General features: G+C 39.5%; 1 long non-coding RNA gene across 2 annotated transcripts; it reads left to right on the top strand.

Moving 5' to 3' along the window:
• Positions 1-3,332: 3,332 nt before the first annotated feature.
• Positions 3,333-12,201, top strand: LOC130174337 (uncharacterized). 2 transcript variants are annotated; one of them, XR_008828582.1, is made up of 8 exons: positions 3,333-3,443; positions 3,957-4,181; positions 7,070-7,215; positions 7,767-8,126; positions 8,448-8,541; positions 8,933-9,030; positions 9,325-9,376; positions 11,439-12,201. It is a non-coding gene; the product is annotated as an uncharacterized LOC130174337 (long non-coding RNA). The 2 variants fall into 2 exon arrangements; XR_008828581.1 differs by having other exon boundaries at positions 3,957-4,223.
• The last annotated feature ends 4,210 nt before the right edge of the window (positions 12,202-16,411 follow it).

Here is a 16,411-nt window from a genome sequence, read left to right as displayed (position 1 = left end):
ACCCCTCGATGACCTCACAGTCTTCCTTCTACATCTCGCACTATCTCGCACCTCTTACACTTACAGCACATTGATCTTGCACTTTGCTTCCCGAAAATTAAGATGAAAGTCAGTGTTTGATCCTTTGGCACTGTACACTTTGATAGTACTCTGTGTTCCTTGAGGTCAGCCCTGTCCACTCTCTGAGCCCACAGAGACTCCATGTCCTGGCTCTGGGCAGAAGGCCAAGCATCACCATCCATAAGCCCCCCCCCCAGTCGGCCTCCAGAGCTCAGGGTCAGTGGAGGCTCATCTCCCCTTCAGAAAGAAAATGAGCCGATGTGTGTGGACAAGCTCTCAGTTCATAAAACAGCAGGCGTCCCCACATTGAAGCAAAAGACTTACTGGCTATTAGAACGGACTAATGTAGTTTTATGGGCTAATCTGCATGTTACTGCACCATGGCAACATAAAATAAGCTCACATTCAGTGTTCCCGCTCTGGTGAAATGATATGTTCCAGTTTGATTGATTACGTGTTTATTACAGAACTGATCTTGTAACTGAGGCGATTAACTGAGAAATTTTGATCAAATTCCACAAGAATGCATAAACATGTTCATTGTTGAGTTAATGGAATTTAATGGAGAGTTTTAATGTTGCATGATCTAAATGCTAATTTGGGGGCTTTTTCAAATTAATTGAAAATCTCAGGGAAACACATAAAAGCCCAGTTTTAAATGGGTGCTCCACTGATTTAGTGTTGCACTTCCATAAACTCGGAGGACTCACAAGAGGCAGATTAGAACAGAATGGTCACAGTCGAAGCAGCAGAAGCTGAAATATGCTGACTTTTAGGCCTCAGAATGGCTCAGTGTATCCTACATTTCCCATTACACCATCAATAGTGTCTTTTTGTTAGATGGTCCCTGCCTGGTAAATGCACACATCTATCAAACCCCACACCCTAGGCTTCCTGGTAAATACTGGTTGTCTCTATGTTTGACCCAGCTGCTACCACTGTCTTCAAAGCCTGAGGCCAATAACTTTTAATGAGTTAAAAGTCAGTTACTTGGCTGATGAGGTTTTCTGAAGTACAACCATTGCTACCAAGCTGGTCTGTAACTAAACTCAAACTCAAAAAACCTTTATTTATCTAATAGGAACTGCATTTGCGTAAAAGCATCGGTGCAAACACAACACAGTCTGAAAATCGAAAAACACAGAACGCTTGGCTTGTGGAAAACAGTTTAGATAAATAGGTAAATAGTAGTATGTGAGTGGAGTCAGTGAGGTCAAGCCTCGGGCTAACTCAGGCGTTAATGAGTCTAAATGATGGACGTAGGCACAGAGCTCGACATGGCCTCGCTTGGTCCTGAATATGAGTGAGTTGAATCTGTCAGTAAAAGTTTTCTGCCAACCATACAATACATAACTGACTGTGTGAGGTATTAGTACCTTGTCAATGCCCCTATTTTAAAGCAATAAAGGTTTTAACCAATTATTGCATTAAAATCAGAGACTTGTTTGTCAAAATAAGATCATTTGAAAGAACACGCTTAGCTTTTAAGAGCAAGTTTCACATGAGAAGTTGCATACACTGTAAAAAAGAAATCGTAAAAAAAATAACTAAACTAAAATATCCTAATTCAATTAAAGTGTAAAAACAATAAATTAACAGAAAGTTTCATTGATATTTCTACAGAGAAAAACTGTTATTTTACAGATTTTTCCTAAATTATTATGATCAAACACCATCAATAAAGTGACACCACTAAAGTTTCTGCAGAGAAACTTCTTCCTAATAATAAAATTAAGTGTCAATCAATGAAATATTAATGCATGCTTAATATTGTAAAGTAAACCTTTTGTTTTGAAAGACAAAGTAAAAAATAATGTGTAAAACAGATTAAAATTATCTCCAACTTCAACTTGCAGTATTTGTGTTAACATTGAATTTTTAAGTATGTAAAGTAATGTTAAAACCTGCAGAAGCACAATCTAAATACAATATTTACTGATTCAGATTCAGATCAATTTTCTGACATTTCTCATAAAATACAATATACTGAAGAAATGCAAATTAAACTGTTAAGTCTCTGTATGTAGTCTTTCAACTAAAGTGGGGTTGGAAACTTAATTACAAATAACATACACACCATTATTGACTTTATAACACTTTTATTTAATATATTCAGATGTAAATTTACAAATTCAAACAATTATTCACAAATAGTTCTTCAGAACCCCGGGATGATCTGAAGAACTAAAACTGGCATTTCTCCATTGGTCTATCTTGCCTGTTAAGGTGACTATAATGAGGAGGTGATGATGTCACCTCTGAAAGAGGGGGGCTGTGGAGCTGAGGGGGCGTGGTCTGTTGTTTTTTAGCTTGTATCTTCCAATTCAGTTTGATCTTGTTTTCCACAATATTCTCCATATAGTTCTGACAACATATGTGGACAAACATTACACTATCTTTTATGTCAGAATCCCAACTATACAGTGTATTAATTAAAGTCAAATCAAAACATACCACAAAGGTCAATGAATCTTCACGAGAAGTGACGGTGCAACATGGCAGATGAAGAAAAATCCACCTTCAAACTGCCAGTAATCAGCTGGATCCTTGGAGCATCTGGGGGGAAGAAATAACAGCCTAAAGATGTTGTTTAATACTTTTATCATATATTATTATTATCATCCCCATATAAGATGTTTTACCCCTCCTCTTCCCCTTTTAAAAATGTAGCGCAGTAACACGTTTACTCAGAGTACATTACCTTTCATTACCAGCAGTGAGTGACGTTTAGGTGCTGACGTGCTGACTGTACGTCACGCTCTGGAGTTTCTGTTTGCGGTAGAGTTTATTGCTTCTCTATCTGAACACAGTTAATGTTGTTGTTTTCTTCATTACAGTGACTAACTACCTGCCGTACATTTAAACTCACCAGTTCTGCTCTAGCACGCACAGCTGATTCCGTCCCACCTTTCCTAATATTCCAGTTCTCCATTAACACCCTACAACTCAAATTCGCTCAAAATAAGAATTTGGCAGATATAAAATAATCCAGGTAACAGAAGACCGAGTAGCAGTGCGACACCCAGCAGCAGCACTCCTACTCAACATGTATTTTCAAATTTAGTTTATGGTCTGAATCTCTAGTTTGAAGTTTTCTTCAATACAACATGATGTTCATTTTTCAAATTATGGTCCTATTTAAAAGAAAATAGACGTTAAAGCAGAGTGGCTTTAGGGCGTGACTACTGCGTGATAGACACACAGGGGGACCTGCCTGTTAATCCGGATATGACGTCAGAGTGACGTGTCGGACATTTGACTTGTCATTGTGTTTTAAGTTCATCGAAGTTAACTCCGACATGTTGTTTGCCTGAAAATGTATTGCTCGGCGTTCAGTTGTTCTAAAAGACACTCAGTGGAGTCGGCGGTTCATTTTTTTCCCAGTAAGTTCATTTTGTTTTTGGTGTTTCTTTGCTAGCCATAATTAGCATCCCTGTTAATATCACAGTTCAGGTGAAGATGCACCTTGCTAACCAAGCTAGCCAGCTAGTGCTAGTGTTAGCTGATAACCTGTGTCAACCTGGGTTAGCCCGTGGATGTGTTCAGTCAAAGCCCAATGAAAAGGTGAATTTAATCGAAGTTAATCTAAAGACGTTTGGTTTGTGTTTCTCCACGTGACCCAGTTTAAGTGATCTGTGTTAGTGTAATGCGCAGCGTTAATGTCAGTTAATACATTGTCCATCAAGACGTCGTGATAGTTCAGTTTAAGATAACGTGACGTATACAAAATGTGTAGAAAAATATTTTTCATATAGAAGATTGTTCATTTAATACTCAAACCAGTCCTCAACTGAAGCAGACATTCATGCACCTATCCTGACAGCTGATAGATATTTGTGATTAACTGATCCACCGCATCTTAACTCAAGTGTTTGTCTTTTATTGTCATTTGAAAGGTTTCCACACTGAAAACTGAGTGATCTGTGCCAACAGAGGGAGGACCTCATGTACAGAGCAGCCCGTTTGTTTCCATTCATCTGGTTGTGGTGAAGGGAGACTGCATGGACATCCTTAGTTCTCAAATGTGCTGTGATGATGATGATGATGCTAGAAAACCTCTCCCAGTTGAATGACAGACTAACTGACGAGTTTGTTTATTATTCTGTCTTCAGTATTCACAGGTAGTTTCTTACCTGCAACTTCATTTCTGCTGTTGTTGACAGGTGATGGTAGCAACACTTTTAAGAACAGAATTTATAAATATTAAACTGTGATTAAGTGATGGATCATCTCTAGCACTGTCACAGGTGAAAGTATTTACTAATTACAGTTTTTTTCAGCAGTGGGGGCATGCTATCCGGGGGGGGGGGGGGTAGAGTCAGTGGCGAAGTTTGCACCCAGGCTCATCTCTCTCCCCTGCACCTTCACCCAGCTCTCCCGCTGCTGTGCTCTGCTCTCCTCCACTTTGTTTAACAACTCCTCCCTGTCTAATGTTACTTGTCTAATAAGATTACATTAAAAGTGTGAGTAACGTAACACTAACAGCGTTTACACTCACGTCACATCTGATTACAAGTGTGAACATTAAAATACTATTTTTTTACCTAACCATCATCATTTACGAGTCAGGAAAAGGCTTATGATGCTACCTGACTAGCGTCTTCTTCATCTGTTGTCTTTCTCTTCTTAGAGAAGTATCTGAACAAGCTCATCTGAAAATGCAGTCAGCAGTTAATACATAATGACGTGTAGATATTAGCTTAATGCTATCAATTAGTTTACCCAAGTTAGCGTCACTGAGTTGGCTAATAAGTCTACCTTTTCTCCGGTAATTCGCTGCCTTATTCCTCACGACTACACTTCTCTGACTTTCACCTGGTGCCTGACGTGACGTCACTTTCAAGGCCGCGCTCTCGCGAGTAATTAACTCCAATAGGATCCTCCAACCAACCCCCCCCCCCCCTCCACCCGCTGTTGCGCTCATCATCACACAGGCTGTGCTGTGAAGGTGGAGAGATGTGGCGGTGGTGCATTTGCGACAATAAAAATAAATAAATAAAAGAAATTTGAAGGCGTGGCGGCTATGATTTAGCAGTGGCGGGCCGCCACTGCTAAATGAATGTAGAGGAAACACTGAATTAACATCAGCATGTTTTTTGATCCTTCATTGTCAATGTTGTCAGACAACATTTAAATTTATCAATATTTCTAGTATTTATGTTATTGATTAAAGCTAACAGACATTATAAACTACATTAATTTAAACAATGTACAACACGGGAAACATGTATAATAGAATCTAATAAAGGGATTAATTAAATACTGTAGTGTACAATTTACAATCAACTGTTACTATTTAAAATCGAAAAATAGTTGTGGATGAAGTTAAAGCTGAATTTCACTGTCATGTAAGTTTGCTTAATAAAAAGAAGTAGTTGAATCAACAGTGCAACAGAATTTTTAGGAACAAGTATAATCATTATTCATCATGAGTCCTAATGTGTGAGACAGTTAATATTTATTTGCTCCAGTAACAATCTCCCTCTAAATAAGTGATGCTGTTGGAACAGCACACTGATATTAACTATAATGGCTGAGGACTATGAAATATGAACTCTAATGTTTTAAACTATTGACAATTTGTTACAGCTACAGTGGCGTCCAAAAGTCATGTGATTGTATGTCTGACATGGGGCAGAGAGTGTAATACAACAGTGAGGGTGTAGGGAACAAGGAAGAGCATAGCTGATAAGACTGAACAATGTTATGGCCACAAGTGTTGCATAAAAAAATACTATATTATCATATAAGACACTGTGTGTATGTTTGGGAAGAGAAGATCTTCATGTGTGGACTCTGCAGGTGGAGGTGGTGCAGGGCCTCCATCATTGCTGCAAGAGGTTGTAGGTGTCCCCAAAGATCCAGACCTTGGCTGGATGGGAAAAAAAACATTATAATAGAGAGAAATCATATCAATATCTTATTGTAGAGTATAGAGAAAAAGACAAAAGTAACAGCACTGATTAGACGATCACAGATATCTGAAAATACATTATTCCCTCAGCTTAGTTGTAATGAACAGTCTGCTGAACCGTTTTATATTAAATAACAATAGAATAGAAACTAATACTCAGTTTGGTGTCATTGTGCAGGTGCACGTGTCATGATGGTTCTCAGCTCTCAGTGATGTTCTTTATTCTCACACAGAGACAGAATCATTCCAACAGATGTTTTGACTCCTGTCATCAATAATGAAATGAACTAGAGCTGAAAACTAGCCGACTAACACTGAACCAAACTTAATATGAACAAACACGACACACACGTCCGCTGCTCTGCTCTTAACAGCACGTCCAGACACGACAGTTCACTGTAATAACGGGATCGTTTATTGACCGTGACTTACCGACATTGACAACCCGCTGTCACTGTTAACACTAAGGTCAGTGACGTCACCTTCACTTTGCAGAACTAATTTCAAAACCGTGCAGAGCAAAGACTCTCTACAGTTGTTCTTGTTATTACAGCCTGTTGCTGCACAAAACTCGGGCATTTTAACACTAACTGATGGATTACTTGTCCCTGTCGGAGCAGAGAGGAGGAGCCTCCGGTCGGCTTCTCCTATTGGTGCAGCAATGATCCTTTCAGCCCTCACCACAGCTGCATCCGTTCAAGCATCAGAGGAAGAGAGTTTAAGAGCCGGGCCCGCGCATCATTAGTGGCGGCTGACATGATAGGCAGCGCGCCTTTGTGAATATTTGTGTGTAATTTGTGATTTGATTTGAGTTGCTGGTAGTGATTGTTGGGGACTGGGCTAGGTTTAAAATTCTGATTATGCATCACACCCTTAGAAAAAGACTGTTGGACACATTAGGAACGAGGGTGCTGCTTCTAGTGTTTTTTGGTTGGTTAGAATCGCATTGTTAAGCTCTTTTTTTGGATCCTGTTCCCACTACTTCAGTTATCCTATTTGATTACTTATTTACCCTCCTGGTTATGCAATAAATTAAATCGGTAAATCTGATTTACTAATAAAACCTGGTTTTATGTTGCTTCCCTTTTCCCCTAGGTGGGTCGTGACATAAAGACTGCCAACATACTGTGACTGGAAAGACAGCTCCATGACCTAATATACGGACGCCAGAAAACAGCATGGCTGTGGTGAACTGAAACCTGGCTCTGTGAGCAGTCTGCGGTCAGTAAGTGAAATACTCGGTGAGTAAAATTTCCTGGGCTTGTTGTATTATCTTTACTTGCAGAAATCAACTGCCTGGTACTGGATGTGAGTCCCACAGCGTCGGAGGTTTTACTTTCTCAGCAAAGTGGTTCCACAATGGGTTTATATCTTGATGCTTCATGTCAACATCTACTGGCCTGAATGCAAAATGGGCAAATACAAACGTTTGTAAGTCACAAATTGAATGTAAGTATAAGGGAAAGCATGATTGTATTTTATAATCACAACATTGATTTATATACTTTAAAAGCAAATAAAAATATGTTTTGTATGCATCAAATGTGTCTATCAGTCAAGTTAAGCTCAATGTCTTTTAACTAATTGTCAAAACTAAGTTAGTTTGTAATGTGGGCAAAGAACATGTAGCTTTACTTTCAAATCTCAGCTTTGGTGGTTTTGCTGTAAAGGAGCAATATAAGATCTGGCCCGAACTTTAGTTTAAAATGTTCAAAAAATGAATTAACACGATCAAGTTGAATGAGCCACACTGAAGATGTCATGATCAAGACCTCCATCTGTTGAATTTCAGTGATCTACTGAAATGCGCATGCTCACCGCCAGCCCCGACCTGTCCCGTGTTGTGATACCACTTTGTGACACTAGAGGCTGAGTGAGTCAGTGGCGCGTCAAGTCTGCCCTGAGTCCCACGAAGAAGAACAACTTCCAGCAGCTTGAGGTTAGCATCACAGAAACACAGGAATGCCTGAACCTCCTAAAAGGCAATATTCATCTGCATCCCGAAGCACCGCTCCCGACAAGAAACCACGTTCAACGGCAAAGAAAAGAAGCAACACGAGTAAATCTCGATGTGACTTTCCACCGCTGGAGACAATCCTGAGAGGAAAGAGATGCGGTTTGATGCCGAGCTCGCAACTTTCCTGTTAGCCCAGTGAGTAACATGTTAGCTCTTAAGCTAAAAGTATAATCAGTGCAAGGACTGACAAACCGTACCGACAAATATTTCAGGTGGTGATATTGACGTTGTCGATAGACGTTTTAGCGGTTACTAGGATTGTGTCTGTCGCTCTCGGCTGTTGTACAGCTGGTGACGTCAGTAACTTTAGGCTCATTTTGTAACTGATGACTGTAACTTGAGATTGTATAGACCTAGTGAATACACGTCGATCGGTTCACCATGTTGTAACCACTTTAAATTACTGTTAGGAGATCAGCCATGATTGAAAGTGAACTAGGTCTTTACATTTCTCAGGAGATTTCAGCATCCCTCTGTCTTTATCAGGACCTGAGCCAGTACGGCTCAGGTCTCAACGGCAGAGAGTCCAGACACGATGAAGAGGGTGTAGGTGAGTAACATGCTATCATTCACTTTGAAAAGTAAAACTTGTCGATACCACTGATTAAATCAGACCCACAGTGTATACATGTTCATACTGCTGATGCTTAATAATGAATATACCACTGCTTATATCGGTTATGTATTTTAAAGTATATCCATATTTGTATTACTCAATTTGTTGGTTATATAGCGTGTACATTGAATCTTACCATACCTCTAGTTGTTTACCCTTCATTTCAATGCGTTTACATTTCATAATAATCATACCGTGTTTATTTTTGCATATTCATATCTGTCCTCACGAGTTATTATACTCACACAACAGACCTAACATGTTTGAATATAAAGAACTTGTATGATCTAAACGAATTGTCCTATCACATGTTTGTCTGTATCAGGACCAGAATTCCAGTCTAATCACCAATGGACCAGCACCTGCCTTTTCTTCTGCATCTGGCTTCATCAATCAACAACCACATTACATCAACACTTTGAGGTATTATCCCTGCACATATGTGCATTTGTGGTGATGTCATCATCCCTTCCTCATGCTGCATCCCCTTGCCTTCATAAATCTGCAAGTGTATGGCACTGAGGTTCTCTTCTACAATTAATTGACATGTATCATTTATTCATTAAGTCTCGTTTTATTACAGTTTATGTTAAACAAGGTTTAAGTGGATGATTGATTCGTCTTTTATGTTCTGAAGTCCTTAGACTGCTTCAAAAGCATTTCATAGTCAAAATAGGAGCTGCTTGACATATCCTTATTTTTCTTGTGTTTTCATAGGGATGGCAGAATCCACCTCGGCCCAGAACCGCACCTTGCCCAGCAAGAAACGGTAAGTCGCCACCCCATACGTGTGTATATAAGCTCAAAATGAGTCTGAGCTTGTAAAGTGACCTTAACAAATAATTCCAATGTTTGTAGTTGTAAATCAACATTTTGTTAACCTGTAAAATAAATATGCATAACAAATTCAAGTTTCTGAATGTGTAGAAGAGATTTGTGTTAAAGTCTGAATGTAAACTATGAACAAATGATCAGTGGTGAAGTTGAACATGTAAAATGAAGAAATGGTTTTGTCAACATCTGAGTCCTGATACAGAGAAGAAAACTGTAAAACGCTGCGCCCAAAAGTTCCCACACACTGACGTTACAAGGGCAGTTGTCGGTGTCGCACACCGGGAGCGTTGCGTGCTGAGTTTTACAGTTTTCTGCTGTGTCTGCACAGACATCAACAAACGCATTTCTTCTTTCTCTGTTCGTTAACCTCACCACCGAGCATTTGTTTTGATTCATATTCTTCTTGAACAAATACAAATCTTGCACACAATTTTAATTTTTTTTTTTTTTTTTTTTTTTTTTCCCCCACATGCACAAACTTGAATTTCTCAGGCGCATTAATTTCACAGTACACTACAGAATAAGATAAAACAATTGTTAATTTCTGCTAAAGCAGTTTGTATTTTGTGTAATTGCTTTTCCACACAGGTCATAGTCTAATGTTTAAGATGAGTTAAAATGATATTCTATTACATTTAAGTTGCCATCATATGGAATACATCAGAAAACGTTGATGTGATTATTAATATTTGGCTTGAATACAATTAAAATATTTGTTTGGAAACTTGCTGTGTCTGATTTGTTAAGGAACTTATTGTGATGGAATAATGAGGAAGTACTCGGTAACAAGTGTCTATCAATTCACCAACCAAAGCTACAAATAGTAAACTAGCAGGTTAATGTAATGTTTAACATAGCCTGCTTTATGCTGAGATGTGTATTAGTTAGCAGATGTGTTTAAAAACAAAACTGTTGTTGGCTGTAGCTACATGTGTGTTTACTGGCTCAAATTAGGGTAAAAATGATTTTGAGCTTGTAAAGTGATGTTCACAAATAATTCCAATGTTTGTAGTTGTAAATCAACCTTTGTAAACCTGTAAAATAAATGGGCATGAGAAATTCAAGTTTGTGTATGTGAAACAATTGCACTTGTGTTCAAGAGATTTGTATTTGTTGAAAGTCTGAATCAGAACTCCACAAACGATCAGTGTTGAGGGTGAACAAAGACACTGTAAAAGAAGAAATGGATTTGTCAACATCTGTCTCGTAAAACAGAAGAAAAGTGTAAAACTCTGGTCAAAAGTTCCCACAGTGTGACACTGAAGTGACAAGGATGAAACTTTGTACTTGTCAGTGTCTCACACTGGGAATGTTGCTCACTGAGTTTTACAGTTTTCTGCACACAGACGTCCACAAAAGCATTTCTTCTTTCCCTGTGTCTTTGTTTAACCTCCCCACTGATCATTTGTTGAGTTTTGATTCAAACATTTTAACTAATACTTAGCATTATTTTTTATTTATTTTAAATCTTTATTGGTCAAACAGAGACAAACAACACAGGGGGGATGGGGGGCTAGCTTACTAGCATGAGCAGCTAGCATTAGCTTTTTTTTTTTTTTAAATCTATTGGTGAAACAGGGACAAATGGAACACAGGGGGTGTGGGGTGGGGGCTATTAGCAGCTAGCTTGTTGGCATTTTTCATTATATGTATTTAACGATTTCATAAGATTGCTAAACAAGTGGGGGGGCTAGCTAGCATTAGCAGCTATCTTGCTGGCATTTTTCATTGATGAATGAATTTAACAATTTATAAGATTATTCAAAAATAATACAATGTAAAAAAAAAAAAGTGAGTACTTTCTAAATCCACTGTATGTCTAACTGATTGATCTGTCCAACAGCCAACAACAGGTGCTTCCTACCAGGGAGTTTCTCTAGGATGAGGTGTAATTCAGTACATGTTCTTACAGCTGCTTTTACACCACTGCTGTGTGTGTACTAAATTCACACACAAATATTAACATTTGAAACCTTTCTGTCTCTCTCTCCCTCCAGGTGACAAAGAAGCTTGCTGGTGCTGCTTCTGAAACAGTTGCCTGGGTTACCAATGTTGCAATGTTCTGGAGGAGCAGCCTGGGCCCTCCAGCAGGGGTCCGCCGCCGCCTCCTCCTTCTCCTCCTCCTCCAGACGATGAACAGCAGGGCCCCTCATCCAGTGCTGTTGGTCCTCCCCTCACTCCTGCACCACTCCCCTCTTCTGTTCATCCATGTCCTCTGCCTGGACTACCTGTACCCAGGACCAGAGCCTACAGGAGAGGAAGGTGACCTGAAGCTGCTGTGGCAGATTACAACTACACAAACATTGGAAATATTTGAACATTACTTTATAAGCTCAAAATCATTTTGAGCCTAATTTCACCCAGGGGCTAAATTGGGGGCACTTCTGTGAGTGCATCTAAATGTGTGTATACATGTCTTGCTGTGGTTGTGGGGACAAATTTGGGGTTGAAACCATCAGTGTGAGGTTAGTGTGGCCAGTCATGGCAGCTTCAAAAGGCTTTTTGAGGGACACGTTAACATCAAAACAGTGTTCAGTAGGAAACAGATGCAACTGACCCACCAGAACTGCAACCTGGCGCAAAACAAGTTCGTAATAGATGTGATGCTGTCACCCTACACGCTCTTTAGTGTGAACTGAAAATTGATAAGATTTTGAAGCAGTTGTCAGTGTAGTACAGCTCATGTATACTAGTTTTATTCATAACTCAATTGTTGTCATTGAAAAGGTGTTTAATAAATAAACTTGTGATCAAATTGTACTCCCCCCCTCCCCCCCATATTTACCATATACTTCATGATGAATGTAACAGGTCACTTTGGTGAATTAGTGTTTTCATTGTTATTAAAATTGGTAAGTTCATAAAAGAAATTAGAAAAGCACAAACTCTAGTATCTATCTCTAGATCCTGTATTATCACTGAAGGACGGACACATTTAAACATTTCTATCATGTTTGTTGATTAAAGCAACATAGAAACTCTTTGAAGTTTTCCCTGAATTTGTAATTAATTAATGTGTTGTGATTTCTATGCTGTGCTGCTGCTACTATTAAAATGCATACCAGACACGCTCCGTAAAAACCATCAACAAAGCTTCATAAACTTTATTTCACATTAAAACTACATTAACTTCAACAATTTACAATCAACTGGAGATGTGTACAAAAGAATGTAATAAATGGATGAATTAAATGTGTGCAATTTACAATCAAATGACAAATTAAAAATAGAAAACAGTTGTGAATGAAAGTACAGGTGAACTTCACTATGACAAGACAGTTTGCATAAAGAGGTGGATAAATCTTATTTAGTAACAAGTATAAATTATAGTAGAAATGTAAAAATAATACTTCATAGCTAAGTGAGGACAGTGCAACAGTCTGACAGGTTGACTGGAAGCTATTGCAGCCGTCCATAAGTGATGGAGGGAAGGTGCAAAAAGTCCAGGAACTGGACAAACTCTGAGCTTCAAAACATCCATTCAGGTCAACAGAAGTGAGGTGTCTGTGATGCAAACTTCAGCCCACCTCCTGCCTATCACCTCCCTGCCCGTCCCACTGTAGCAGGAACCACCCAGGCTTTCAGAATGAGTAAGACATGAGCGCTGATCAGGAGCCGGTGTGTTGTTGTCAGGGCTCCTGCAGCGCCGCTGTCCGTGGTGCTGAAAGTCCTGCTCACAGACCGACAGCAGTGGAACATCTCTGTGTCCACAGCATGTGCAAACTCTGACATGCAGAGAGTGAGTGGAGCTGAAAAACACTTCCACATGCTTGCTCCCTGAGAGAGCTTTTGACAGCAATGGTCAGTAATCAGACTTCATGACCGTTCTCCTGCCGGTGAACTGAGGTCATTTTAACGTTGTCCTGCAGCTGCTCGTACAAAGCGTCGGAGAAAATAATCCCATCTGACTATTTGCTTTTTCTTGGCCTACTTCTGATGCCATTTTACATGGGAATGATTTGAAAACAATTTGATTTGCTCTATGTCATACCCCCCTCCCCTATGGACCTCCCTGAACATGAAATTTCACTTCTCTGCTTTATACCAGGCACTCGTCTCTCCCTGGCTATTCAGGCTGTAATGTGTGCTATAAATAACACAGGGCCAGAGAAAAGGGATAGAGGGCATATTGCCATACAGCTCAGTAACGAGCAGTGCTATAAGTCATTAAAGAGTTTTGTGTAATTAATGCAGCATATGGTAAGACACCTGCTTCAGAGACTTGATGGTGTTACAGACCTCTTATAAGGTTTTATACTCTAACTCTTTGATTAAGACAAAGGTAGAATCAACTAGCTTTGTGAAGTTCAACTAAATTAAAATGTCATATCTTATGTTGACTATAGCACCTGCCATTTAATTAGCTAATTAATTTACACTTGCCTTCAAAGTTCTCAAAGCTAATGACATTTATTTTTTGAGCATTAACATGCATGATTACATTTGCTTTGTTTATCAGCGGGAAATGGATGCCCTGTCATTAATGAGCGTAACTGTGTGTCAACGTGTGCGTAATTACACAAAGGTTTAATTAATGATAGTGATACAGAATCCAAACCCATATATTGTTAGATGCCAACTGCTTTTTCTGAGTAAGATGTATTTTAGCAGAGTGTATAAATATCCAACTCATGCAGCCAAAGCTATGAATGATGTTGCAGCAGTAGGTTCTCTATTGATCGGGAATGTAAAGCAGGTTTACTGGAGGTCACGATAAAAAACAAAGTACTGAATGGGTGCGATGCCAATTCTGATCCTTCCAGTCAGGGCACTCTCATCATGATGAAGCAGGTGGCTCTGATCCCAGAATGCTCAAAGTAGCAATTATAAAGACAACTTGCAGCACATGAACTTGCTCAGAAACACTGACCAAAATAATACTAATGTCTAAGCACTGATAAAGGAGGAGGAGGAGGGGGCTGCGGTGGTGGATGCAGAACGAGCACGTGCCATGTGCTCGGGGTTGTAAATGATCACTGGATGACTATAGAATTGATATATGACATCTGTATCCTGCATAACAGTTCAGGTCCTGCTGACTGTCTTATTAATTATGTATTACATTAATTCTAAAGTTTATTTTTCCTTCATTGTAGCAGATATATTGTTCATGCACATTTTTTTTCTTGCAAATTCACGTTTTGTCAGTGAAGCAGTATTTTTCTTCAGGCAAACCAGGCGGGTGCCTCAAGTTCACAGACCCCCTCCCCGGAGATGCGAATCCCCAGCTTCACTGTGTGCCAGCTGATTTTTGGTAATTTGATTCATTGCTAATGTCTTAGAAAAACTGCAGCATTAAGTACAATATCAACTAAGATGTATTCTGCATTATTATCTACTTGTAAGTCTCTGTTTTGTAGTGGGGCCACTAATAGCTTCATCTGGTCATTGTTGAATAGCTGGTGAAATATAAATGATAGAAGATGGTGCTATTTCTGTCTACCTCTCTGATGAAACTGAAAACATTGTGACCAGTAAAGTTATTTATATTATTTTTCTATGTAAAGCTGTCTTCATGTGACTACAGTATATCACAGATTCTCTTATGAAGATACAGTAAAAAGAAAAAAACAAGTTTGATCTCACGGGTGGTGTCATGTATAATCTGAAAATCATTGCCCTTTGTTGACTCCTCACTGAAGCCCCTCCCTTCCTGAACGCTGTGTCGAGCTTCCAAGTACTTCTGGCACTCAGAAATGTGTGATGATGATCTGTAACTGTCAGTCTAACATCACAGTATGAAGTGTTACTTAAAAAACGTTCGTGGGCCAAATCTAGGCCAAACCTACACACTAAGCTCAGAAGAACATTTTGGAGAGGTGCAGCCCAAAATAAACAGCTGATCTCGATAAAAATAGGTGCAACACTCTCTCAAGGCCAAAATGGTTGTTTATTCGAAATAAAGTAGGGTGGCTTGTACAGGATTAGCATCAACTAAAGGTAAAGTTCACAGAACAGCACAGTCAATGTGTCAGGTTTATGAACCCAATACAATTCTCTTATGAGACAATATTAGCTCTTACAGTGAAGTGAATCAATCCCTTCAATACTGAGGTAAAAAAAACAAACTCAGATCTCACAGAGAGAAATGTTCAGTTTCAGAACGAACAAATGAGAGAAAAAAAACACAAACCTCTAAGATTCTTTCAGTAGATCTGGACCCCACATTTTTTCATTTGGTGAGGGAAGACAAAGACCAAAGACAAGATGGGTGACATAACATAACATGACGGCATACACTACTAGTGTGTTATTGTTATAATATTTTGACTTATTGAGAGTTATTGGAAAGTATTTCCTTCTCTCTTTCCCCCTCCCCTTCCCTTCTTAGGGTCTAGGTAGAAAGAAAAAACAAAAAATAGGTACTTGGGGAGAAGTGCTCACTACTGGGGAGTTGGAAGTTTGGTCTCTTATGGTCCAGTCACATAAGCGGGGAGGCGGGATATGTAGGAGGGATAGGGCTGTCGTCTGCAGTGGACATGCTCCTGACCACCAGGTGAGGTGAAAACCAGAGAAACACTTGAAGTTCTTTACTTGAAAACTAGTAAGAGTAGTTGAGTTGTGGAGGTTAGGTTGGAGATGGCGACGAGGGGGGAAACTGACTGATTGTTGATGGTGGTGAGGGGGGGCAAGCTGCTCACTGGCTGGTTGTAGATGGTGGAGCAGAGCTGACTGGCAGGAAACCAGTTGGGGCAGATAATGAATATCCAAACAGGACGGCTCAGGAAACAGAGCCTCTGACACACGCACCACCACGATCCAGTTGTTAATGTTTTTAAATGTGACCTGCACTCTGATCTATGGAGTACGCTGTTTCGCTTCCGTGTATGCTGAAATGCATATTATGGTTGTGACAAATAAATCTGATTCTAATTCAGAACGGGTGAACGGAGAGAGACTGGTGGAGAACGGTGAGATGAACCGGTCTGAAACACTGTTGCAGGGTGTGGTGTCGCTTGGAAGATGCAGA

This window comes from Seriola aureovittata, chromosome 9 (genome assembly GCF_021018895.1).
Source record: "Seriola aureovittata isolate HTS-2021-v1 ecotype China chromosome 9, ASM2101889v1, whole genome shotgun sequence".
NCBI classification, from domain to species: domain Eukaryota; kingdom Metazoa; phylum Chordata; class Actinopteri; order Carangiformes; family Carangidae; genus Seriola; species Seriola aureovittata.
This window is presented reverse-complemented; position numbering and strand designations above follow the sequence as displayed.